The following is a 26,368-nucleotide window of genomic DNA, read 5'->3' as shown; positions in this document are numbered from 1 at the left end:
TCGATGGATTCACGCAGATTACACCCGAAGCTTTTACTTACGTACTGATGACGACGTATGAGAGTGGCAGTAATAGAATTTGCACGGCGCTTTGAATGCACTTGCTTGTACCGCCGCCTCTTTCACGTGCTTCATGTGAGAGGTGCGTATTATTTCAGAAATTCGTCTGTGATTACCTGTGTCCATCGTGACGCTTTGGGAGGCTCCTGGTTTACATTTTTTTTTTATGGGAGTTTATTATAATATTTTTTTGTTTTGTTTTATGGGGGCTTGTTCTCTCTCTCTCTCTCTCTCTCTCTCTCTCTCTCTCTCTCTCTCTCTCTCTCTCTCTCTCTCTCTCTCTCTCTCTCTCTCTCTATATATATATATATATATATATATACACCTACCTACCTCTCTATTTACCTATTCATTATATCAGTTAAATGTTTATTTATCAGCCCTGTCGGCTAACATTGGGATGGTTAATTATTCACTAATGTAAAGTCTCTCTCTAGGTAGCGCGCATTAAAGTATACATTATAAAAATAGAGATCGAGGGAAAAAAAATAAAAAGAGCTTGCATATTTATTTTACATGGAAATCCATAGGTAGCGTCTATTAAATTTGTTCCTGCCTAGCTCACGTATCCATCTCCTGTCTCTGTTTTTTTTTTTTTTTTTTTTTTATCAATCCATATCTATTTTATGTTTTACCAATAACTATGTGCCTGTCTGTCTGTCTATTAGAGTGTGCGTGTGTGTGTATATAATAATTATGTATGTACTCGTATATACCGATCAATATACCTTCCTGTCTATTTATTTACCTGTGAAATGTTAATCTATCTGTCTTTATGACTATCAACCTCTCTATATGCATATCCCTTAGCTATTGCTTATCTGTCTGCACACCTGTGTTTCCCTTTATTTACACAGCCAGCCTATACATCAACGAGTATATGTATTTATAAACATTTATCATCCATTTGGTGTTTATTCATGCATGTCTGATGTCAGTTTATTGGTGCGTATTGGCAAACTTGATCAACTTTCGTGCTGTCTGTCGATCGTGAATGCATTACACGTGTACTTGTGTGTAAATGTCACCTTCTGAAACGTTACAAAAGAGCAATACGGTGACCTGGGTATGATTTGAGATGATAAGTTTACATATATGAATCTCTAATTTCCTTTGTTCCCCCATGGAAAAGGTATGGGAAGAAAAAACATATGGAAAATATATATACGAACTAGAATATTGTCAACCATTTCCATGTTTGTTTTTAGGATGATGATAATTATGATGATGATGATGACGATGATGAGGGAGGCAATGAAGATGACGATAAGGAGAAGGAAGAGAAACAGCTACAAGATGGAAGGTTGGAGTCGAAGAAATGACTGAAAGGAAAGTAAAAGATAAAAAGACAGATAAGACGACGATAAGACAGAGGAGGAATAAGATGGAAGGTTGGAAGATGGAGAGGAGGGTGAACAGGAGGAAAGATAAATGAAAGATAAGATAACGATAAGGAAGAGGAGGAAGAGGAAAAACAATAAGATGAAAGGTTGGCAAGCGAAGAAATGACTTGAACAGGATGAAAAGATGAATGACAAAAGTAATGTTTTTTTCTTTTTCTTTTTTTTTTTTTTTTTTTTTGTGTAAGATGAAGGACGTTCCTCTCGCAGCCAGGATACCTTTACCTTGCATCCCCTAGTGAATGCGTCCCGAGGTCTGGTGAGGCGTGGGGAGCACCGCTTTAAGTAGGACGAGCACCGCCTTGTAGTTCTCTCATCTCGGGACAGGAGCTTCATTTTCCTTAATAATAACAGTTTCTCTCATATGGATTCTGTAATTCGATAGAGAAATGATTAACAACATGAACAAAAAATCATCATTTATTCTGATACAGTGGTATTTTGATAGTTTATCTTGTTCTAGATTTACTTTATCGGTGAAGGTACAAAGCTATAATTCCTCGATAATCTTAAGCTGGAAACAAAAACATCTTTCCTTATGATTTCACTGCAGGACAAGGGTTTCAGTTTTCTATTACAAAATACTTCTGTCGTCTTCTCCAGGCACAGAACAAGTAATCTAACCACAGTGCCGGGACGGGCAGCCAGCACCTGTGTGGGACGCGTGTACCTTTCCCGGCCCGCTGGTGGCTGTAAAGACCCGCCACTTGTACGCAGGTAAGGAGGTCAGGTCGAGTGAACTTTCTATAGTAATATATGTTGTGGAGCGGCTGAGTGGCTCCTTCTCTCGTCTGTGTATTTGACATGCGTGTATCACTTAGAATATTGAAGGTTGTAAGTTGAAAATGCATAAATAAAAAAAAAATGATGGACGTTGTATTTAATAGACCTGTTTTATTAGAATTAGTACTATACCTCACTCCGCATCTCAGTAATTACTATGACTGGGAATAAAATAGTTGTTATGAACTCACTGCCATTATTGTAAGAGTGATGACTCGTGACTGATGACCCATACTCACACTGTCGTCCCTCAACAACCTGTTCTCTAAGGCGGCGGTGAGAGGGACTCTTCACAACGCCACAGCACAACAGGATTCGTCTGCAAGAAATACAAAACTGCGTTGCGGATGAACGGATCGCCAACGCCTTCGGGTCCATCACCACCAGGAATTCTGTACCAGCGCCATAAGACAAGAGGAGGCGTGACGGGTCCTGCAATGGAAATCTGTGGAATATTCTCTCGGTTTATACAAATATAGTTATGAATTTTTTGAAATGTTAACGAATTGCTTACATAAGATACAATTTTTCATATTCTTTTTTTCAGTTCCCTTAATTAAGAACCCACGGCAGCCTTGGTAAGAAAGGATCTTGCCGTAATGTAGAGAATTCGTTTTTACAAAAGATGTGGTGAATAATTATTACATAATGAACGTAATGAACGGAAAAAAATAAAACTTGCATAAATTTACGAATTCTTTCTACGTCTTTTTTAAATTAAAATGAAATTCTAATTAGAGGCGAGTACTGTGAGGGGCGCAGTGCGTACTGGGCCGTAATGTGATTATTTAAATGCATGGATTTCATTGTTTGCTTGCCTGGATTGTAGATAAGGGACGCCTTGGGTTCAGGCCTGTGCTTCCTCAGGGGACCCCCTAAGCGGCCTCCCATGATGCAGGGCGTGAGTACATGTATGAACACCGCCATTCTTGCAATACATCCCTTGCAATACACGGAAAGAGAGAGAGAGAGAGAGAGAGAGAGAGAGAGAGAGAGAGAGAGAGAGAGAGAACAGGGAAGGAGTGAAAAAGAGTACAGAAAGAGGAAATATGTTGGAAAAAAAAAAAAACATATATACCCAAAAAGATATAAGTTCTTAAAACACGAAAAAAAAAGATAGAATGAAAATTTGTAGAAGGAAAAGTAGAGTAGAGAAAGAGGAAATATATGAGCCAGAAAAAAAAAATTATATATATATATATATATATATATATATATATATATATATATATATATATATATATATATATATATATATATATATATATATATATATATATATATATATATATAGAGAGAGAGAGAGAGAGAGAGAGAGAGAGAGAGAGAGAGAGAGAGAGAGAGAGAGAGAGAGAGAAGAAAAAAAGTAGATAAAGAAAAAAATAGGTTTACGTTGGTTATCATCTGAAAGCCAGTGTCAGTTTCCTCGTTAACCACCACTGACCGAACTCTCATAAATATTAAACATGCTTTCCCTTATCATCTCTTACTATACATTTATACCCCATTCCTTCCTGCCCATTTCCCACCACTTGAGTCTGTAACGTCATGCCCTTTACTGTTTACCATTCTCTTTACTCATGATAAAACCATATGGCCTGGCCTGCCTGGTGCTTAACTTCACTCACTCCCTCACTCAGTAAATATGCCACCACCACCACCACCACTCATTTAGTCAGCACGGAAAGGGCATCAGCTCATATAAATTAAGTCCTTCCGTTGTAAAATTGTAATGACAGAAATTATCACTCGCGTCATAAAGTTAAATGTTTATGTTTTACCAGATCCTAATGGAGGGAGGATGATGAAGTGGGGGTGGGGGATTAAAGCGCTAAGAGGGAAAGAGAAGAGGGAGAAGAATTAAGGAAGAGGAGGAGGAGCATCAGGAGTGGCGAGACTGAAGAAGAGAGTAATTGAACAAGAGAATGAGAGGAAGAAAGGGAGATGGAACATGAGAGGAAATCAGAGAATTAAAAAACCAAGATGTATTTGAAGTTGAAATTAAGTGGAAGGGATGACGGGAAGTAGCATTAGGAGGATAATGAAGAGAGAGAGAGAGAGAGAGAGAGAGAGAGAGAGAGAGAGAGAGAGAGAGAGAGAGAGAGAGAGAGAGAGAGAGAGAGAGAGAGAGAAATGCGTAGAAGACAAAGAAATAAGTAATGGGAGAAGTCTAGCTAAGGGAAGAAACCGTCTCTTGTTATCTCTATCCAATTATTCTCTGTTATATGGGGACACGTGGCAGAGGGGAGGGGGTAGTGGCGGAAGGAGGGGAGGATGAGTAAGGAGAAGGAGGGAGGGGGACAGAAGGCAACGATAGGAGAAGAGAATGAGAGGTTGTAAAAGGGAAGGAGGGAAGGGGAAAGGTACAAAATAAATGAGAGGTATAAAGAGAGGGAAAAGCGTTTAGGAGAAGGAGCAGAAGTAGAAGGGAAGAATCGGGAAGGTAGGAAAGTAGAAGAGAAATAGAAGGAAGGGAAGGAGGAAGAGAAAGAGCAGAGAGGTAGAAGGGAAGGACAGAGTGTAGTCAAGAGAAAGGGAAGGAGCGGAGACAGCGAGACACAAGGGTTCGAAACACTCACTTGAAGCTCCAAACGTTTCGAAGCGCCTCGCCTACGCCGTTGTCAAGGGACCCTTTGACCACCACGTTCGTTTCTCTCTCTCTCTCTCTCTCTCTCTCTCTCTCTCTCTCTCTCTCTCAATTGATTTACATGCTTTGTGCTTCCTTTTGTGTTTTGTTTCCATAGTCCACGCAACTTTTTTTTTTTCAGAGTATTTTTTTTGTCCTGACCTCAATGGCCAACAAAAACCGTACAAACACCATTACCACCACCACTATCTAGCCCCCTGTCCCCCTCCTCCTCTTCCTCCTATACCCTCACCACACCTACACCACCCTCCTACATCCCCTTCTCCTCCTGCCAGCAATGCCTGGTATGGTTACCTTGGGGAATCACGAGCGAGTTACCGCGCGGACACTGCCTCTCCGTTGCGTTGCGGCGTGTGTGTTGCTTTTGTTACTCCGAACTCGCCTGGCCTTGAAATACAATCCATTCTGCCTCCGCTCCTGGGAAAAAAAGTTTATTTTGTAGCTGGTAATTTTGTTTTTGTTTTTCCATCGGTGTTAAGTGTTCGTGCCAAAAAAAGAGACGGAGAAAAAGAAAAGACGATAAATCAGAGTATTGAAATGGTATCGGGTTCTTTTTTTTTTTTTTTCTTTTTATCAGTGTGCATTTTTTCCCAGAAGATTTATGCCAACCAGCGAGCGTACGTCCTCCGTAATTGATTAATGCTCAAAGTCCTAGACGTTAAAAGTAAATGAACATGACCTGCTGTTCCGCTACGTAAAGATTTTTTTTTTTTTATCTGTCTATGTACATACATATCTATCGAGCTATCTGTATACGTCTTTACCTGATTGTGGGATTAATTCTGAACTTAACAGTCTCAAAAATAAAATTGGTTATGTTTAAAATATGATGACCTTTATCACAGTTATATGTATGTATCTATTTAATTATCTATATATCTATCAATCTAACTATATGTATCTTTTCCTGATTGTGGATGAACTCACAACTCAGTAACCTCAAGAATGAAATTTTGGATCTTTGAAATATAGTGCCCTTTATCATAACTATACGTATCTCTCTATTTATCTATCCGTTCTAGCTATATGCATCTTTCCATGACTGGGATTGACTGTTAACTCGGCAATCTCCAAAATAACACGAGGTACCTTTAAAATATAATGTCCTTTATCATATCCGTCTATCTATATATCTATCTATATGTATAATTTGCAGACTGTGGGATCAGCTATTGACTCAGTAACCTCCAGAATAAAACGAAATAACTTAAAAAAAAAAAAACAATATCCTTTAGGTAAGTCCACAGTTAAAAGCAACTGTTTTCTATGACTTGTAACCATGGCAACGGTGTGGGCTGACCGGGAGCACTGCTTTTCTCAGGACATGCGCATGGCAATCATTCTGGTTGTGTCCTTGACTGTACAGTGTGTGTCCCGTATTCCTCGTCGCGGCGTCGTGCCCTGGGATCAGAGGACGCCCGTATGTGTGGTGAGTAGAGGACAGTAGCTGATTCAGGTGTGTGTTGGGTGTGGGTGGAGTGTAAGCAGAAAAATGAAGACATCTGTGGACAGTGGAAGTACGGTAAATGATCTGTTGGAGGAATCTCTCTCTCTCTCTCTCTCTCTCTCTCTCTCTCTCTCTCTCTATGTTGAATAATGCATATGAAACTATGCAAAATGTAAAGAATATGTTGAATAATGCATATGAAACTATGCAAAATGTAAAGAATAAGAAAGTAACAAGTGAAAAGGTTAACAGCTTATCAAGTAATGAGCGAACGAGCAGGTTGTACAGTTTAAGAAGCGGGAGGGTTGCAGCTAGTATGATGCGCAGCGATCGTTCCATGATATATGTGTATCCTTTGTGCTGTGTATGCGCTACTCGAATCATATTATAATTGTATGAATGGTTCGTGTTCTATTTCATGGCAGTTAACGAGCTCTGTATAGCTGAACGAGCGGGTGAGTTGCTGGCTGGTTAGATGCGCAGTAATCAATCTGCGTCATATGCCTATGCTAACCAAATCAAATAGCAATTGATTCAATAGTTACCGTGTCCCTTATCATGAGACCCGGCGGGTGTAACTTGGCTGAAACCCGCGGCTCCCCGGGCATTGTTTGTGGCGGGAAATACTTGAGAGCTGAGAACGACGGCTAGTTAACTAGTAATGGGGTACCAGAGAGAGAGAGAGATTGGTGGGGGGTAGGGATAGGAAGTCTATCATTAAAAAAGAAGACTGGTGATCGAACACTGATTACTGATTCTGTTCTGTACTTGGCATCTTATGTGGTGCATTCACTCGTCTATATTCTAATTGGAGTCTTCTTGTTTTATGATACGCCTGAATATTATAATTACAATTACTTTTAAGGCTAATGACATAGTCAACCACTACAATTAGTTGCGATAACAAAGTGAAACAAACAGTAGCCTGTTACGTAATCGTGAACGTGCAGGCCATTAAGCTCCGTTTTCTAAGTCACCCATGCAGATTGCTCGGTTCACGGGGGGGACTTCAATGTCATCGGCAAACTAGAAAACCATTGTAATTAGTCGCAATAACAGCGTGGAACAGTAACAACAGAGTAGACAGCCACGGAGTTACGCTTGTGTTGGGGGGATCAGGCTCCGTTTTCAAACTCATGTAGGCAAGTGTCTCAGTTCACAGGTTACTTAGGTAGAGTTACGCTAGTACTCCCCTCTCTTGAAATTAGTGTATATATATATATATATATATATATATATATATATATATATATATATATATATATATATATATATATATATATATATATATATGACCTTAGCTGCTCCGGCATCACACATCTGTATTTGTAGTTCTTTTGTTTCTTTTAAAGCTGAGCTATCTTATTTTCTATCTTTCATTTTAACACTACTAATAATTTTATAGTTTTATATTTCTGAGCTATATGACCTTAGCTGCTCCGGCATCACGCGAAAAGATTTTTCAAGACTTCACCTCGCTTCCTTCGCTAGGGTGACCGGGAACAGACTCCATCACCCCGGAACCTCTTTGAGGAGGATGGCAAGGGAGTTATTACGTATTACGTACGGTTGTGTGGAGCGGGTGCTAAGTTTATTATTTGGTGCATGATGTATAAAATTATAAAGGTAACGTGGATTCCATTTGCGGCAACAGGAAGCAGCGCACATGCCTCCTGCCTTTGATGTCTCTTCGCTGTTCGAGTAGGTGTTTAATCAGGGTCGTTTGTGGAATTCATCAGTGAGGTGTGTGTATGTGTGTGTGTGTGTGTGAGGAGCCCCTTTGTGCCATAGGTTGGCATAATTTTTTGTTGCCCTTGAAATTCATTAGTTGAAATTAAAGTCAGTTGTTAGGCAGTTATGGTTGGCTGTTTAGAGAGGAAGATTTATTTTCGTGTCTATTCATCAGTCTAATGGGTTGAGAGTGACGGGGTGTGGGGGAGGTCACACAGATACACACAGAGACAGACACGCATGCGCGCGCGCGCGCGAGCACACACACACACACACACACACACACACACACACACACACACACACACGTTTGCATATCAGTACACGTTTGCATATCAGTGTTAATTTTCATGTTTGGAGTTTCCATTAGTAAGACAGAGTATCTGTGTTCGTTTAGTGTTCCTTTGTTTTTTTCAGTTTATCGATTTTGGTGAGTAGGTGTTGTCAATGTGATTTCATGAACCTAATATTGCTTTTCCTTCCAGGATTAAGAGTATGCCTTTCTTTAATGGTGTATTATTGCTTTCTTGTGTGTTTTTGTCTTCACCCTCCTCCTGTTTTTCCTTTCAAATGCTTTTGCACTGCCACCACTACCACCACTGATTTTACTATTACTACTACTAACAACACCACCGCCACCACTACCACCACCACCAGTATAACTACTACTACTACTACTACTACTACAACTACTAGTAGTAGTACTAGTAGTAGTAGTAGTAGTAGTACTATTACTATTACTACTACTACTACAACTATAGTTTACTCATTCAATACTGCACATAGTAAGCTACACAAGCACACGGGTGTCAGTGAATGTCTCCCATAGACTGCTCTCACAGCAAGCTACATAAGCACACGGGTGTCTGTGAATGTCTCCCATAGACTGCTCTCACAGCAAGCTACACAAGCACACGGGTGTCTGTGAATGTCTCCCATAGACTGCTCTCACAGCAAGCTACACAAGCACACGGGTGTCTGTGAATGTCTCCCATAGACTGCTCCCACATGATAAGAAGTTGACGATTTTCTGTTGCCATCAGTGTGCTGGCAGCGCTTTCGTAATTGCTGTATTTTGTCATATTTCAGGAATATTGCAGAAAATTAAAGGCTGTGATAAGTAATAGAATATCGTAATGAATTAGTAGATAAATCAAAGCACCACTGACGTTTAATTTGAATACTAAACTTTATCGTTTCCTTTGATAAATTAATTGATTATATTTGCAAAGTAATTAACGTTACAAATAATGTTGAAATTGTAGACAAACGCATATGGTTATACATTCATCAATGAAATAATGCACATGGGCAGTTATTGATATATTTACTGATCACAGACATCGACTTAATTCTAAACGCTTTAATTCTGAGTTTTGATATGAACCTTTGAAATATGACAGAACCACGTAATTGTGAAATGTGAAACAGTAATAAAAACTATATTAACGGGTTTGTGAACAAATGTCAGTGACCTAAGCAGCACTCGGTGCAGTTTGCTACTACTACTACTACTACTACTACTACTACTACGACTCCTCTACTACTACTACTACTACTACTACTACTACTACTACTACTACTACTACTACTACTACTACTACTACTACAACCACCACTATCGTTGCTATTTATGATATTACAACAACTTCTGTGTACCTTAATTTTTTCCCACCATTTTTTTTTTTAACATTTTTTATTGACTTTTTTTTTTACAAGCGGAAATGTACAACGCTGCATAGCTAACCCCATTAACGCATTACCTTTGTATCAGCATACGTACAAACCACGCTATATCTTTTTTTTTACTATTTACTTTTTTTGTAACGTATCGTGTTTAGTACATCAAACGCTGCCAGGTAATTACTAAGCTGTAAAATACACTGTTTAGCCTGAAAATACCATCCTTGTGTTGATGGCCAATATTTTGTCGAGGGCATGTTCCTGCTTCTGGTGGTGGTGGTGGTGGTGGTGGTGGTAGAAGTAGAGAGAAGTGGAAGAGGGTGAGGCCCGTATTCAGAAATGTTTTACTCTCACCGCAACTACGAGTATTTTCAAAAGCCACGAAAATTATCATCCGAATTCTCAAGAGTGCTTCTGCTGTTAATAATATAGAAAGCTTGTCAATCTGTCACTAAAACCATAAAAAAAAAGAAAAGTGTCACCTCAACTACAAGAGCATTTTGAAAGTAGTAGAGGTGCGCGAAGGCAGAAGTAATGCACAATGTGGTCCTTAATGAATACGAAGTTTATCCATGAAGGCGTGGACGTGAAGAACAATGGATGAGAGCAGAGTTTTCAACATCATTACCCAACCACCCACCAACCCACCCAGCAACACACACACACACACACACACACACACACACGCGGACATAGGATTCAGTACTTTGAACCAGCAACATGAGAAGATTTCACGTTTAATTGGAATTCGTAGAGCAGCCGTACTACACCTGCCTGGATGCTAATGGTCACAGAGGGACAGGATAGTAAAGGGAGACAGGGTTCAGCAGAGAGAGAGAGAGAGAGATAGAGAGAGAGATAGAGAGATAGAGAGAGAGATGGTTAGTCATAGTTACGTGTGGTATTGTGCAAGAAAGGAGCGTTTTCTTGAGTCAATCCGTAAAGAAAACGTTGCCAAGAGAAAACGTGAGTCCACTCTTAGTCTTAGCACGGGAATACGTAACTCCAGGTAGTCTCGGTGTCACGTCTCCTCGCCCTTCAGACCTTAGTACATTATTCACCGGCACAGCGACGCGGCTGCCGCTCAGCACGCATTCCTACACTTACACCTCAGACTTTTATGTTACCTTGGGGACTTAAAAACTCTCCTACTGATCACGAAAGCCAAAGAAATTACAAATAAAAATTGACAAATCTTATAATGTAGATAGCCGGACACATTGACATCATCTGTGTGACTCAGATGATGTGTTACTAGATAAGTGTATGGATAGAGCTTGGTAAGATGCAGATAGGGATGATAGGTGGAAAGAGGTGTGTTTGTTTTATACAAGGACGGTCACGTGTAGGCCCGATGAGAGAGAGAGAGAGAGAGAGAGAGAGAGAGAGAGAGAGAGAGAGAGAGAGAGTTTCAGAGTTGAGTTGAGTTGAGTTGAGTTGAGTTTCAGAGTTGAGTTGAGGGAGTGTGAGTGAGTGAGTGAGTGAGAGAGTGAAAATCTCTGGTGTGCATTAATGCTTTGTCTAGCTTTGTCTTCCTGGCATTATTTAGTAACATTAACACACACACACACACACACACACACACACACACACACACACACACACACACACACACACACACACACACACACACACACACACACACACACACTTTCGACGTGCTTAGAGGTAGGAAAACGTACTCTTTTTTCCCATAATTCTTTCGCCGTCTCCACAATTCCATAATTTCCCCTCGCTCAGGCAGGCCTCCTGAGGACAGATAGGTGTTTAACTGCTCCGAAAGTTAAAGAAACTGGTTCTTATTCACACACACACACACACACACACACACACACACACACACACACACACACACACACACACACACACACACACACACACACACACACGTTCTTTGTTAGTTATTACGTCTTCATTACTTTATTTAGCTGTAATTCGTTTTCTTTCTCAATTTCCTTTCTGTCACTTTTATTTAGTTAGGTGATACTGTTATTTTAAGATCCCTATTTCATTTACTTTGTTTTTCATGCAGGAAGAGCTCTGGCTAAGGGCGGCAAAAAGAGAGTGCGAAAGAGCAAAATACCCTACTGAAAGTCCTATTAGTGCCATTAGTGCATTACCTGAAGAGAATAGTCCGAAAAACAGTCCGAAAAGTCAAGAATCAATCGGTAATACAATTTCAAAATCCTCGTGTTCCTTATAAGAAAAACTTTAAATTCTTATGTTAACAGTTATTATAAAATAGTTCAGTACTTATGTTAAATCTCTCCCACATTACTAGAAAACATTTTAAGTGTATAATGCAGCTATAGAAATTCCCCAATCCGCCATTTCCATATTATTTATTGATGGCTATTTTTGGTTACGTGATATAAGAGAAACTAGGGAGTCTCAGCTTTGCCTTGACAAGTGCACTCCTGAGCCGACCCGTCACTGGTACCCGTGCCGCGAGGTGTCTTATCCTCACACATTTACCTCCGTTTTCTTTCCCCCGTGTGTTGCGTTGAGCCGAAATGCGTTGCGCTGGGTGAGTCACATGCAAGGGTAATGACGGTGAAACGAAGGGTAATTTTTTGTGGCGTTTTGTTAAATTCACTGTAAATTTCCGTCATTTATGTTATTTGCTTTGATGTGAATTTTAAACTGTGTGCTGAGGTCTATTTGCATAATTATAATAGCAAGTTAAAAGAAAAAAAGCAGGTTACGGAGAAAGGAGAAACTGGTATGGTTGGATTGATATTTACGAGTACCAAACCAAAGAAACGAGGTGCAGTCATAACAGGAACTGCTAAAAATAGATGGCTAATGATTGCAGAACAAAAATTAGGTATAGCCAAATGATTAAGAATTTTAAATAGATGGCTAAAATTTACGACACACACACAAAAAAAAAAGTAAAAAAAGAAACGGTTATAGATGAATAGCTAACATTTACAACACAAAAAATGAAATATGGTCCAAAGAGAAATTGCTGGTTACTACTCAACACACACACACACACACAAAAAAAAAAAAAAAACAAAAAAAAAAAAAACGAGTCATAATAAAGGAAAAAGTTAGTATATAAGGACAGCTACCATTCACAACATAAAAAGCGTTGCATGGTCAAAGGAGAAACGGGCTATGGATGAATGTGCAATATTTACAACAGATTAAAGTGTTTTGCCAAGTTCAGGCAGCACTAACGACCGCGATAAGGCAATTCATCAGGGGCAATTGCAAGCCACTCGGGAAAAAATGACCACTTACCGATCCTTCTTTTTTTTTTTCTTTTTTACTTAGAACATTCCTGGAGTTACGTCGGTTTACCGGCCATCGGTTTTCAATCATACACGTACACGGTGAAGAAAAAAAAAAAAATTACATGGTGTGTTTGTCCGATTGTTTTCTTGGATTTAAAAGAATCTTTGATGATGAAGGTTTGGTGTTCGTGACTATTGGTGTTTTGTTACGTATGAACTGCACCGTGAATATTGCGATGTTTGTGAAGTTCGTTAGGCAGACGAGGCGAGGCGAGGCGAGGCGAGGCACACACAACACAACGTCGGTCAAACACGTGGCCAAATTTTCTCTCCTATTCTTTGTGATGTCATAGAATTCGAGTATAGTCCGTTAAGTGTTAAATTTTTACAGTGTGTCATTAATATGTGCACGGAGGGTCAGTTTTAGCCTCGCTGAAAGAAGTTTGTGTACCTAAGAAAGCCATTAGTTAGGCGTCACAGGTGTGCTGATGGTGGAGTAATTTCATGCTATTCTGAACAGAGGAAAGCATTTGGATAAGTAATGCATGAACCAAGGTTTAGGTTAAGAGGCTGCTTGGCTAATTGCTGCTATAAGAAAACTTACTCCAACTGATTATGCCCTTTTGTGATAGTTATACATAAGCGCTGAAAGGTTTTGACAGGAAATGTTTGGTTTCTCATTGCTTATATTTAAACAGAATTGTGCAACGTTCTCATGTTATCACACACCCCTGTAAACATTTCAGAGTGGTTCTAGAAATAGAATTACATGCAAAAGATCAATATTTATTGCACAGTAATGATCCAATTTTGAGCTATGATAAATATTGGTGTGCAGTTTCGTCATCAGTTGAAATTCGTAGACTAATTTCGTGATTATGGCAGGCACACGTGCGAGTTCTTAAGCTCTGGGTAATGTTATATTATTGTAATGAGCTGATTCCATTTATCATCTCTGTTGTGACTCCACTGGCAGACACTTGTTCAATGTGCAGGCTTTCTAAAATAGTTCATCCCATATTTTGAAATTAAATAAATAAATAAGTAAGTAAATAAATAAATGCAGCTAAATAAATATGTAAAAACATACACACAACAGAGTGCAGCGTCTCATATTGATTAACTCAGATGTAGTGCATGTTGCTTTACTTTAATTCCGCATGTTTCGTTTGGAATTCACAAATATTCATACACTGTTCTGTAGCAATCAGGTTTGGTGGGGTGGACATGAGAGCGAGGCACGAGTGAGTGTGGAAGTCCTGAGGGAGGTGCTGGCGGTGGTGATGATGGTTATGTGGGGTTGGGAAGGAAATGGAGATAGAAGCTTTTGTTGATGTTACTACTACTACTACTACTACTACTACTACTACTACTACTACTACTACTACTACTACTACTACTACTACTACTACTACTACTAGTACTACTATTATAGGCCTATATCTATTTTACCATCGATCAGTAAAATATTTGAAAAAGCTATCGTTCACAGATTTATAGTTTTTGGAAAAATTTAAATAATTATCGGAAAATCAATTTGGAATTCAAAAAAAACAAAAACAAATCAACGGTAAAGGCTATAATGAAATCTACAAGTGAATTTTATAACAACTTGGAAAGAAAATATGTTGTTGGAATATCAAAAGCACTTGATTCACTAGACCTTGTAATATTGTCAGATAAATAATATTGGAGTAGGAGGAACACCGTCAAAATGATTTAAAAGCTACCTATCAAACAGAAAATATGTTTATATTGTAAGAAGAAAACACCTTCGCTGAAATCTATTGACAGGGGAGTACCTCAGGGATCAATATTGGGCACATTGTTTTTTTTTTTTTGGTTAGTATTAATGATATTTCTAATGCTAGTCATAAATTTAATTATTTGTTATACACAGATGATACCAGTCTTCTTTTACAAGACATTAACTTACATCACTTGCATTCTGCGTTAAATACAGAGCTAGAAAAATAGTAGAAGGCTATCAATTAAGAAATTAAAGATAAATACCCCAAAAACTAATTATATATTATTTAAAAATCGATCTATAGTACACAACATGGGCCAGTATACATGGAGGGATGTGAACTCAAAAAGGATTGCATGTGCGGAATTTTTAGGAATTATTATAGAGGAAAACTTGAACTAGAGAAAACATATACAGTCAGTCTGCTTAAGATTGTCAAAAACATGTGGAATATTATATAAGATTCGTTATAATCTAACAACTGATGCTCTCAACGAATTATATTATTCACTATGTTATTCTCTTACATTGTTTGTCCACTTGTGTTGTACGTGGCTGTCAATTGGTAAGAAAACCTTTGTAAAACTAAAACTGATGAGAACCATAATATTTATAGGGAAGCATGACTACACATTTCTTATTTAATGATCTGAAACTAGTGAAGTTAGAATTTTTGCTTCAATATTTTTGCTTTCTAACTGTTTATATGATTTAAATGATGATAGTCATAATAATAATAAAAAAAAAAAGTTTTATTCACCACAGCCAAGGCACCAGAAGAAACAACGTCAATCTGGTATGTCCACAACGCAGAACAATATTATATAAATTTCCTATACATTGTTTTGGGTCGAAATGTTGAAACTCGTTACCAAATATGAAAATACTAAATAATTTTAATCTATTCAAAATTGAACTTAAACAACATTTATATGAATTACAGAATCAAGTTGTACTGTAATAGAATAAAACAAAATGTAAGAGATTTATATCAATCAAATATTTTTCTTAGATACTTGTGTCAATCTTGTTACTATGTGCTTTAAGTGTGCTTATTGCCGTCACTGCTGCTGCTGCTGCTGCTGCTGTCGTTGCCTCGCCCAGCCTGTCTCCAGCACATCCCCTTTGTTCCTTAATGTTTCATGTGGCTACATTAATCCTTGCAAATGGTTCTTTGGAAGGCATCACGTATTCTCAGTTACTTTCAATTAATCCTCGTGCAGCTCCCTTCCTTTTAGCGATCATTAACAAAAACAAGAGTAAAATGGATATATGAAAAGATTTAACGTAGTGTGTTAGAGAGAGAATCAAATGCATAGAGAAAATAATAAATAATAGACTTCTGCCTTTAATTTTCGTTGATTTCAAGAAGGAAATGGAAAAATAATAGACGCTGGAAAAAATTACAAACGACTAAATTACTTAATTTTCTTTAATTTCAGTCAGCAAACAAAAACTGTATTAAAAAAAATAAAAAAATAATACAGCCTTTCATCTCACAATTAAATAAATGCACCAAAATGCGATTATGAACAGAGCTTGATGGATCCGAGAGTCACGTTATCAAGTGGAAACACACGCCGGTCTGACCTTTGGCATCGTCTGTTGGTAAAACGTCCTGGAGCGCAGCCCGGCCTAACCTAATCCCACGACACACACGCCTCCCTCCTGCTGCTCCCTTTCTCCTCTCGCCACTCCCATTCTCCTCCCGCCCACGCTGTTTGGCCTCGGCACATCACGCCCAGAATACTGAGCAGTGTGGGCAGGGAAAGAGGCGAGGCGAGGTGGGGCAAGGCAGGGTGAGGTGAGGTCGAGGGGCGGCGGGGAAAGGAAGAGAAAAGGGAGGCTGGGATGTTGGGAGGCTCGGGTGCTGCAAAGGGAGAGACGTGTTGGTGTAGATAAAAGTTGGGAGTCAGTAATTTTTTAAGTTAATTTAATCATGCAGGGTATTGCTTGTTAATTGTGCTTAGATTGTTTTTGTTTTGTTTTGTTTTGTTTTGTTAGTCATTATTCTTCGTTTTTTCCCCTTGTATTATGCATTAATGTTTCTTTTCCTTTTCTTTTCTTCCTTGTCTCTTTGTTTTGTTTGCACGAAGACTCGTTTATCTTTATTTCTCTTAATTTTGTTTTCTCTTGGTCTGATATGCATAATTTTCCTTTTCATCTTATTTCCTCCTCATTTTATTTTCTTCAGGATAATTATACCCCATTCTCTTCTCCGTATTCCCTCTAATAGTTCTTATGTGCATTACTTATGTCTAATTTGCATTGTCCTTTTCTTCTTTGTATTTTCTCGAATTATAGTCGTGGAAAGTGTGTATTGAATCATCTTGAGTTTTCCTTTCGTTAATGTTCTTTAATAACGTCCAAATCATCTAATTAAAAGCCACTGGTGCATTCGAATCTCAAAAACTCTGGGTTGTGGTTGTCAGGTCAACACCCCACCTGGTTTGGTTGCCCTCATTGCCAGGTGCTCCAAAGCCTAGCTCGCCGTGTAATGAGTTCGTGACATGCATACAGAAAAAAAGAAAAAAAGTTACTTTGACCAGCTGAAAATACTGAGAGAGAGAGAGAGAGAGAGAGAGAGAGAGAGAGAGAGAGAGAGAGAGAGAGAGAGAGAGAGAGAGAGAGAGAGAGAAGAGGGGTAGAGTCATGCAGGCAGGCAGGTAGGCGAACAGGGAAGCAGGCATGCAGGTAGACAAGCAGGCAGGCAGGTGAGGTGGGGGTTTGTAATTAAATCCACCCAGGTAAAGTGGTAGCAGGAAGAGGAGGAGGAGAGGAGAAGCGTAAGTGAGTATAGATTGTTACTGTTGAGTATTTGCGGAGCACGCACTTACCAAAGTGTTGATAGTAGCGGTGCAGCGCGGAATTATGGATAATTGAATACCGGATACCATTAGGTCCTGCGGGGAATTTGCATTGTTGTGTGCGGTTCAACTCATTACAAAACCATCAGTCAGAGAAGTGAATACTGAATTCGTAAACTATAATTAAAGTTACAGCAGATTCAAGGTAACGAAGGTGTAATGTTATGTGAGGTTAAAGGTTGTAAAATATTTAATGTTATAAAAAAAAAAAAAAAAAAAAAAAATATATATATATATATATATATATATATATATATATATATATATATATATATATATATATATATATATATATATATATATATATATATATATATATATATACATGGAGTTTAGAGATGAAAAGCGTAAGAAAATATCACATTAAATATCGAATGAAATAGTACACACAGCGTTCATTCGGAGATACGCACGCACGCACGCACGCACGCACGCACGCACGCACGCACGCACGCACGCACGCACGCACGCACACACACACACACACACACACACACACACACACACACACACACACACACACACACACACACACACACACACACACACACACACACACACACACACACACACACATCTGACCTCGATTCAGTAAGGAAAAAAAAAAACTAAGTTCCATGGAAGTAGGGCAAAAAAAAAAAAAAAAAAAAATCACACTAAAACAAACTGCGCCATTAAATACTGAAATAACGCCGTCGTTTCCCGTGCCTTTCTCGTCTCGGGTTTCAACGTCAGGCTTTTTTTTTCATATACTTCCTGACGCGGCTCGTAGCGACAAACCTAATTTTCGAGCCATTAGGGAGAGAGAGAGAGAGAGAGAGAGAGAGAGAGAGAGAGAGAGAGAGAGAGAGAGAGAGAGAGAGAGAGAATTCCTTTTAGAATCGAGTGCAGATTCGACCTACATTTTTCTCTGTTTTTAATCCGGAATGTTTTTACAGAATTGCAAAGTAGAGAAGGTATTGAAAATGCAACTAAAAACAATGAGATAAGAGATTGGAAAGGAAAGACCTTGACAAAAATGACATTAAAAATCTGGGAGAAAAAGTGTAAAAGGAGGGAGAAAAAATCATAGAAGTTGATGATGAAGAATGAAAAAAAGAGGGAAAAAATATATAAATATTAAAAGGAAAAGGAGGAGGAAGAGGAAGAGGAGGAGGACGATTAAAAGGAAAAGGAGGAGGAAGAGGAAGAGGAGGAGGACGAAGTGAAGGAAACCCAAATGAGAAATGGAAAAAAAAAAAAAAATATATATATATATATATATATATATATATATATATATATATATATATATATATATATATATATATATATATATATATATATATATATATATATATATGAAGGAAGAAGATGAAGAAATTTTACTTTTTTTTTTTGACGTGACAATATAGACATGGGAAGAAAAATTACTGAAATGAAAGTTGAATAAAAAATGTAGAGCGAGGGAAGAAAACGAAATAAAAAAAAAGCAGAGGGAAGGGTAAAAGAAAAAAAAAAGTGAAAGCTCAAGGCTGTCAGAACAAATAGTCGTGAATAAATGAAACAGTAAGAGAGAGAAAAAAAAAGCGAGTGTGTTTAGGTAGTACGAGGGACAAGCAGGAAGACTAGCAGGGATTAAAACACGTTCGCGGAAACTCATTTAAAGTATCATAGTGACATTAATTTACGAGAAAACGGGACTCTCTCTCTCTCTCTCTCTCTCTCTCTCTCTCTCTCTCTCTCTCTCTCTCTCTCTCTCTCTCTCTCTCTCTCTCTCTCTCTCTCTCTCTCTCTCTCTCTCTCTCTCTCTCTCTCTCTCTCTCTCTCTCTCTCTCTCTCTCTCTCTCTCTCTCTCTCTCTCTCTCTCCTCCACACACACACACACACACACACACACACACACACACACACACACACACACACACACACACAGTCAGACACACACACAGTCACACAAACAATCTCACAAACACACGGAACAGCAATAAAAACAGCTCCAGGTTCTTCATTTTCATAGGAGCATGACCTTAACTCACTGGAGTGTGTCAAAAAAAATGCTCGGAGGCGCAGCTGCAAGACGTAAATTGCTCGTAAAAGTCAAGTCGTATTGTGAAAGTCAAGTGATCTGTAGCGGGAAGGCTCAAGTGTCACTCGGCGTTTGGTTAAGTTAAGCCCAAGTTACCCTAACTTGTGGAGGCGTTGTTTACCAGACTGTGCCGGGCGCTGGAAGGAATATACAAAGGAAGTCCGAACAGCATCTGACCCTGAAGTCCTTACTAGGCTTTTTTGGGTATTAATGGAAGAGACAGTATAGCACAGGGATGAGGAGGAGCAAGAGGAGAAATACCAGGAGGAAAAGAGACTAGCTTCGTGTAGATGGAAGAGTAGAAGTAGGAGGAAGAGAAGGAAGAGGAGAAGAAAGAAGAGAAGAGAGGAGACTAACCTTGTGTAGTAGGAGTAGGAATACAAAAGAATACAAAGGAATACATAGAAGAGCCAAATAGCAACAGACGTCAAGGCTGCTATATCCTTTAAAAAGTTCTGAACACTTTAATTAGGTCTCCTCTTATCCTGCGCTTGGTTAAGCTAAATAATTTTAATTCTTCTAGTCGTTCCAGATACGGCTTAATACGCAATCTTGGAATCATCTTAGTGACTCTACTCTATCTTTTCTAGTTTTTCAATGTCTTTTGTAGTATGGTGCCCAGAACTGCATACAGTATTCCAGATGAGAGCACACCAGTGAGTTGTATAAGACCAGTATAACCTTTTCTGATTTTAATTCAAAGGTTCTTCCAATGAACCCTACTAATTTATTTGTCTTTTTTACTGTTTTTGTGCAGTGTTGACTCGGCTTTAGGTCTTTTGACACGACAGACAACACCAAGATCATCTTCTTTTTCAGTGGTCGACAGTGGCATATTATCCATTACACATCTCGCATGAGTATTATTGTTCCCGATATGTATATGTCTGCCATTTTTCTGCCCAGCTTGTTAGTTTATTGAGGTCACACTGTAATTCCTGCCATTGACGTTACTTTACTTGTTATTTTGGTGTCGTCTGCGAATTTATTTATTTTGCAATTGATTCCTTCATCAACATCATTAATTTATATTATAAAAAAGTACCGGTCCTAATACACAGCCTTGAGGAACGCCGCTATTTAGATTATGCCAACCTGACTCTTTTCCATTAATTACAACACGTTGTTTTCTGTCAGCGAGCCAGTCTCCCAGCTATTTCAGGGTTTCCATATATGCTGTGAGGTTTTATTTTTTTTGATGAGTCTCTTATGGGGAACAGTGTCGAAAAAGCTTTCTGGAAATCAAGGTAAATAATATCAACTGGTTTTGGCTCGTCATATGAGTTAAATATTTCATAAAAGAAGTCTAGTAAGTCTGTCAAACAGGAACGTTTGTTTCTAAAACCGTGTTATGAATCTTTCATGATTTTATTTTCTTGTAAGTATTTAATAATCTTACCTCTGATTATTGTTTCCATCAGCTTTTGCACACTACTGAAGTTAGACTGATCGGCCTGTAATTGGCTGGGAGTGATTTACCTCCTTACCTTTCACGGGCTCATTTCTTGCTTCTTTAAGAAGCCTGGGTGATATCTTGTCTGGCCCAGGTGTTTTGTTTACGTTCATTCTGTTCATGACAGGATTTCGTTTTCTGTGTTGAAGTCAGGTAGCGTAGTGCCTCGTGACTGAGACGGGGGTGTCGGCAGGCTGCCCTGAACATCCTCAGTCGTGAAGTTTGATGAAAAATTATCGTTCAGGGTGTTCGTCATGTCTGCTTCGTTCTCTATTTGTTTGCCATTTTGTGTTATTACTGGACCAATTGTTAATGTTAAAACCCTTTTAGTTTTTACACAGCTGTAAAATTCTTTTGGGTTTGCTCTATAATGAGTTCGCGATCTGGGCATTAACAGGTTTTCTAGTGCATTTGATCAGCTTCTTAGTTTTTTTGCGCAATCTGTCGTGCAAAGGAGGAAGAGGAGGAAGAAGAGACGTAGGAGAAAGACAAATATCAAAAGGAGGAAAAGCAGGAGAAGGAAGAGAAGAGACTACTAGCGTTGTGTAGGAGGAGTAGGAGAAAGAGAGGAAGAGGAAGAGACATAGAAGGACAAATAAGAGAAGAAGGAAAGGAACAGGCTATCCTCGTGGTGGTTCTGAAGCCTCGCGCATAAAAAGGAGGAATCGAGTGGCTAGACTGAGGTTTATCTTTGTTCCCCACACTTGAGCGAGGGATGAAGGGGACGAGGAAAGGGTTGCCGGGAAAAGAAGGTCCATTGGCAGTGATGGGTGGCGAGGCGAGTTAAGGGAAGGGTAAGAAGAGAGAGGAGGAGAGAGGGAAAGAAGCATCTCGCTGAAGGCCACGCCTGAGGCGGGGACGCGTGGAGGTGAGCACTTGTACTAGAATGAAAGGAATAGATGGGATAAAAATAAGGCCGAGCTATTTAACGTGGTACTTGATGTTATTTTTATTTATCTTTTTATTTTTTTTACTGTGTGCTTTATAAATAAATGAATAAATAAATAAATAAATAAATAAATAAATAAATAAATAAATAAATAAATAAATAAATATATATATATATATATATATATATATATATATATATATATATATATATATATATATATATATATATATATATATATATATATATATATATATATATATATATATATATTACTGTGCGCTTACTACTACTACTACTACTACTACTACTACTACTACTACTACTACTACTACTACTATTAATAATAATGATAATAATAATAATTTCAACAACAATATACATAACAATACTAACTATAAGCTTCTTATTGGATTGGTAATTTGTGACCAAAGTAACACGAGGAAAAAAAGAATAAATATAGGTTGGAAATGATTACACTAATGACTTTAATTTAAGGACTAATGCTACAACACTACAATTAACCGTGTGTGTGTGTGTGTGTGTGTGTGTGTGTGTGTGTGTGTGTGTGTGTGTGTGTGTGTGTGTGTGTGTGTGTGTGTGTACCGTGCGCTAATGAAGGTTACTATTACGAGGAACAATTTGGACTCTTAATTATTACCATAGGGTGGCACAAAACTCTTTAAGCAGCGCAACAACTCTACTAGCCTCTGTGTCCTTGGGCGGCAAAGAGACAAAGGATCTACTTCCCTATTATGTGCATTATACGTAGTCTTATTGTTTAGTACTTTTAATTTTGTCAAGCTAAGAAATCTGAGCTTGAGTTGTGTGTCACTGAGTGTGGACTGTCTGTGAGGCCTTTGGAACGGTATCCTACCATACACATCTAATTGGAGAAGACGAAAAGAAGAGAAAGACTGAGGGTTCTACTCCCTCTTCCTCTTGCCTCTATCCTTCCTATGACTTAAACTCTTTCATGAGGGAGTTTTCAAGACGCATATCTTCTAGAACATAAGAACGTAAGAAATAAGGGAAGTTGCAAGAAGCGACCAGGCTTACACGTGGCGGTCCCTGTATGAAATATACCTACCTATTTCCACCTATCATCCCCATTCATAAACCCGTCTAATCTTCTCTTAAAGCTCCCTAATGTCCTAGCACTAACAACATGATTACTGAGTCCGTTCCACTCATCTACCACTCTGTTTGAGAGCCAATTTCTTCCTATCTCTTTGCTAAACCTAAATTTTTCAAGCTTGAACCCGTTATTTCTTGTTCTATCCTGGTTGGTCTATCCTTGTTCTATCCTATCTTCTAATTATGGTTGTTCCTTTTTGACCTCTCTTTACGGACTGGCAATCTGTTTTTTTTTTTCTTTTCGCACATTTTGTTGCCCTTAGCCAGTCTCTTACATAGAAAAAAAAAAAAAAATACTAAACCTCCCGTTACTAGGGCGCCCTTTGTCTTTCATTGTCTCTCGTTTGTACCTTGGGAAGACAAAATCAGGCAGTTCCGGAGTTTTATAATTTCAGAAAGTTATATGATAGTATGAAGATACTGGTTAACTCTAGCATGGGTTAGGTATGCAGACAGAATATCATAAGAACAAGTGTAGAATGTATTGGGTATAGAAGTCACGACAGGTGATATAAGGAAGGAGAAAAAAAAAAAAAGACTATTTTCAGAAATTTCTGCGTCTCGACTCAACTTCCTTTAACAGACTTGTCGAAGTTATGGATTTTTAGGGATAATTTCATGCTTCATTTGATAATATATATATTTTTCTTCGTCAAGGGAAAAGAAACACTTGTGAGAACTAGATTAATCACCTCTGTGGCCTCCGAAAACAGTTCTTATAAGAGGCCAAAGCGTTTCAAAATCCAGATCCTTGTCCTTTATTCACCCAGTTCGTCTTTAGCTTCTCCCTCTTGTCACTGCCTGTTTCCCCTTTCCTGCTCTGCCTTGCGCACTTTGTAATGTTGTTATGTTACGTGCTGATCTCAGACGTTGATGGTGCAGCTTAGTATGGATTAGAGAGAGAGAGAGAGAGAGAGAGAGAGAGGAGAGAGAGAGAGAGAAAGAGAGAGAGAGAGAGAGAGAGAGAGAGAGAGAGAGAGAGAGAGAGAGAGAGAGAGAGAGAGTTTCATTTTCAATATATCCTATTCTAAGCATTGCAGTTGGAAATAAATACGTACAAAGAGCAACAAAAGAGACAGGCAAGGGAGAGATATAGTTTATGTTAAGGTGGGATGTTTCTGACTTAGGGTAAAGTAATTAGAGCTTGGGATGATGAGACAAAGTAGAAACTGGAGGAGGAGGAGGAGGAGGAGAGAAGGAGGAGGAAGAGGAGGGGTAAAATGACGTAGTAGCTGAGGATTAGCAAGGGCGGATGAGGACGTGGGAGGGAAGAGGAAGAAGGGGAGAAGTGTGTAGGGCCGTATGGGTTGTCAAGGGAATGGCGAGGAAGGTAACCCAGATGAGGAAACCTGAAATATGAGGCATTTTTCACTAGGGGCGATTCTTCTGTTCCGTAGTTTTAAGTCTGTAAATTGGCTTGTATGGCAAAAAGAAGAAAAAAAAAAAAACGAAGAAGGGATAATTTGATGAGGAAGAGCTCTTATGTGTATATGGGTGAGAGAGAGAGAGAGAGAGAGAGAGAGAGAGAGAGAGAGAGAGAGAGAGAGAGAGAGAGAGAGAGAGAGAGAGAGAGAGAGAGAGAGAGAGAGAAGGGAAAGTGTCTCTCTCTCTCTCTCTCTCTCTCTCTCTCTCTCTCTCTCTCTCTCTCTGACGAGCACCTTGGACCCATTAATATCACACTGCTTGTCTCCAGCGCGCCAGTCTCCCCTCCGTGCAATCCTCATCTGCTTCTAATTGCGCGGAGGACTGCTGATTAGCTTTAAGAGGATTAGAATTACAGAGAACATGTAATGGCATTAGCGAAGGGCGCACAAGTGACCACGGCGCACAGGGAGGGAAGGGAAGGGAAGGAAGACGTAGTAGTAGGAGTAGGTGGTGGTGGTGGTGGTGGTGGTGATCAGAGGAAAAGATATACCAGTACCTGTAAAGTACTTGATAATTCTGCTTGATGTGTAGTTTAATATTGGTCTTTTGTTGATATTAAAGGGATATTTTACACTTATGGAGAATTTGTTTTCGTTGATGAAGGGGCGCCGTGTCATGAAAGAGGAGCTATTTTTGCAAGGGAAATAATGTAAGGATGAGGAGGAGGAAGAACAAGAGGAGGATTTGCATAGGATTATATTGGATTAGATAGGGGGCGTAGTCGGTTCTCTATCCAATGCTCTTAAATGCTCCCTTCTATTCCATTATAATCGTAGTTTTCCGATCAGTCTGCTGTGTGTGACTCCGTTCAAGGTGCAGGTTCACATCATCACATCATCATACCATGGCGGATTTCCCAATTAACAAACATCATCAAAGAATTGCGATGCATCAGTCAGGCGTGACGTATTGCTACTAAATCCGTTCCGGTTTTCGATTACAGGTTTATTAATTTTAGGGAAAGAAAGTAGTTTTTCGATAATAAGTTTTTCCAATAACTGTCGCTCTTTTTATTGAAGTTGAGTTAAACGGACAATAATTAGGTAAGAGTTTGTTTATTGTCTCCTTTTATATGTGTTTATTGTTTTTCTCTTATTTTTTTCTCTAAGAGCGGGTTTATTTCCGGTATTTTCTATTCAAGGAGAGTTTTGTTTAGAGTTCCTCTGTTCTTGAAATGTACGTAATGTTAAAAAGACATTGGAATTGGAGTGCATTCTTTTAAAATCTCAGGTGATGTAGCTTCAAATTTTGTAAGTTTCTTTTGGATAGGACGAGGAGAGAGGAGGAGAAAGAGCAAGAAGAAACGGAAGTGAAGGAGTAAGAGGAGGAGGAGGAGGAGGACGAGGAGGAGGAGGAGGACGAGAAGGAGGAGGAGACTTTTCATTATCGAAGGCTGTGTTGGGTTAGGTTTCTGTAATCGTTACCTGAAGCTTCCTTCCATCCCATTCTGTTACTACTACTACTACTACTACTACTACTACTACTACTACTACTACTACTACTACTACTACTACTACTACTACTACTACTACTACTACCATCACCACCATCACCACCACCACCACCTGTATATAATTTTTCCTTAATCCCATGTTCCCTCTCCTCATCTTTCTTACCTCGTCTCCCGTCACATCATCATCACAGTTACCACGCCTTCCAGGTCATCATCACAGCACCACAGCGCCTCGCCAACACTATCACTTCGTCGTAACTTTAGCCCAGTCACGAGGGGGGAGCGGCAAAGGGAGTTAGAGGCGCATCCTTGCTAAGTGTGGCAGATAATGAC

General features: G+C 39.0%; 2 long non-coding RNA genes across 2 annotated transcripts in view; one reads left to right on the top strand and one right to left on the bottom strand.

The window, feature by feature from the left end:
* Positions 1–564: 564 nt before the first annotated feature.
* On the bottom strand, positions 565–26,368 carry LOC135100355 (uncharacterized). Its single transcript, XR_010268631.1, has 5 exons — positions 26,199–26,368; positions 5,185–5,307; positions 2,483–2,675; positions 1,686–1,831; positions 565–1,091 (listed from the first exon to the last, which is right to left on the bottom strand). It is a non-coding gene; the product is annotated as an uncharacterized LOC135100355 (long non-coding RNA).
* The window catches only part of LOC135100354 (uncharacterized), a 61,613-nt gene continuing 41,180 nt past the window's right edge, over positions 5,936–26,368 (top strand). The window contains exon 1 of the long non-coding RNA XR_010268630.1: positions 5,936–6,319. This is a non-coding gene — a long non-coding RNA (uncharacterized LOC135100354). The remainder of the gene's footprint in view (positions 6,320–26,368) is intronic.

The sequence above is a fragment of the Scylla paramamosain genome, chromosome 5, assembly GCF_035594125.1.
Source record: "Scylla paramamosain isolate STU-SP2022 chromosome 5, ASM3559412v1, whole genome shotgun sequence".
NCBI lineage: Eukaryota > Metazoa > Arthropoda > Malacostraca > Decapoda > Portunidae > Scylla > Scylla paramamosain.
This window is presented reverse-complemented; position numbering and strand designations above follow the sequence as displayed.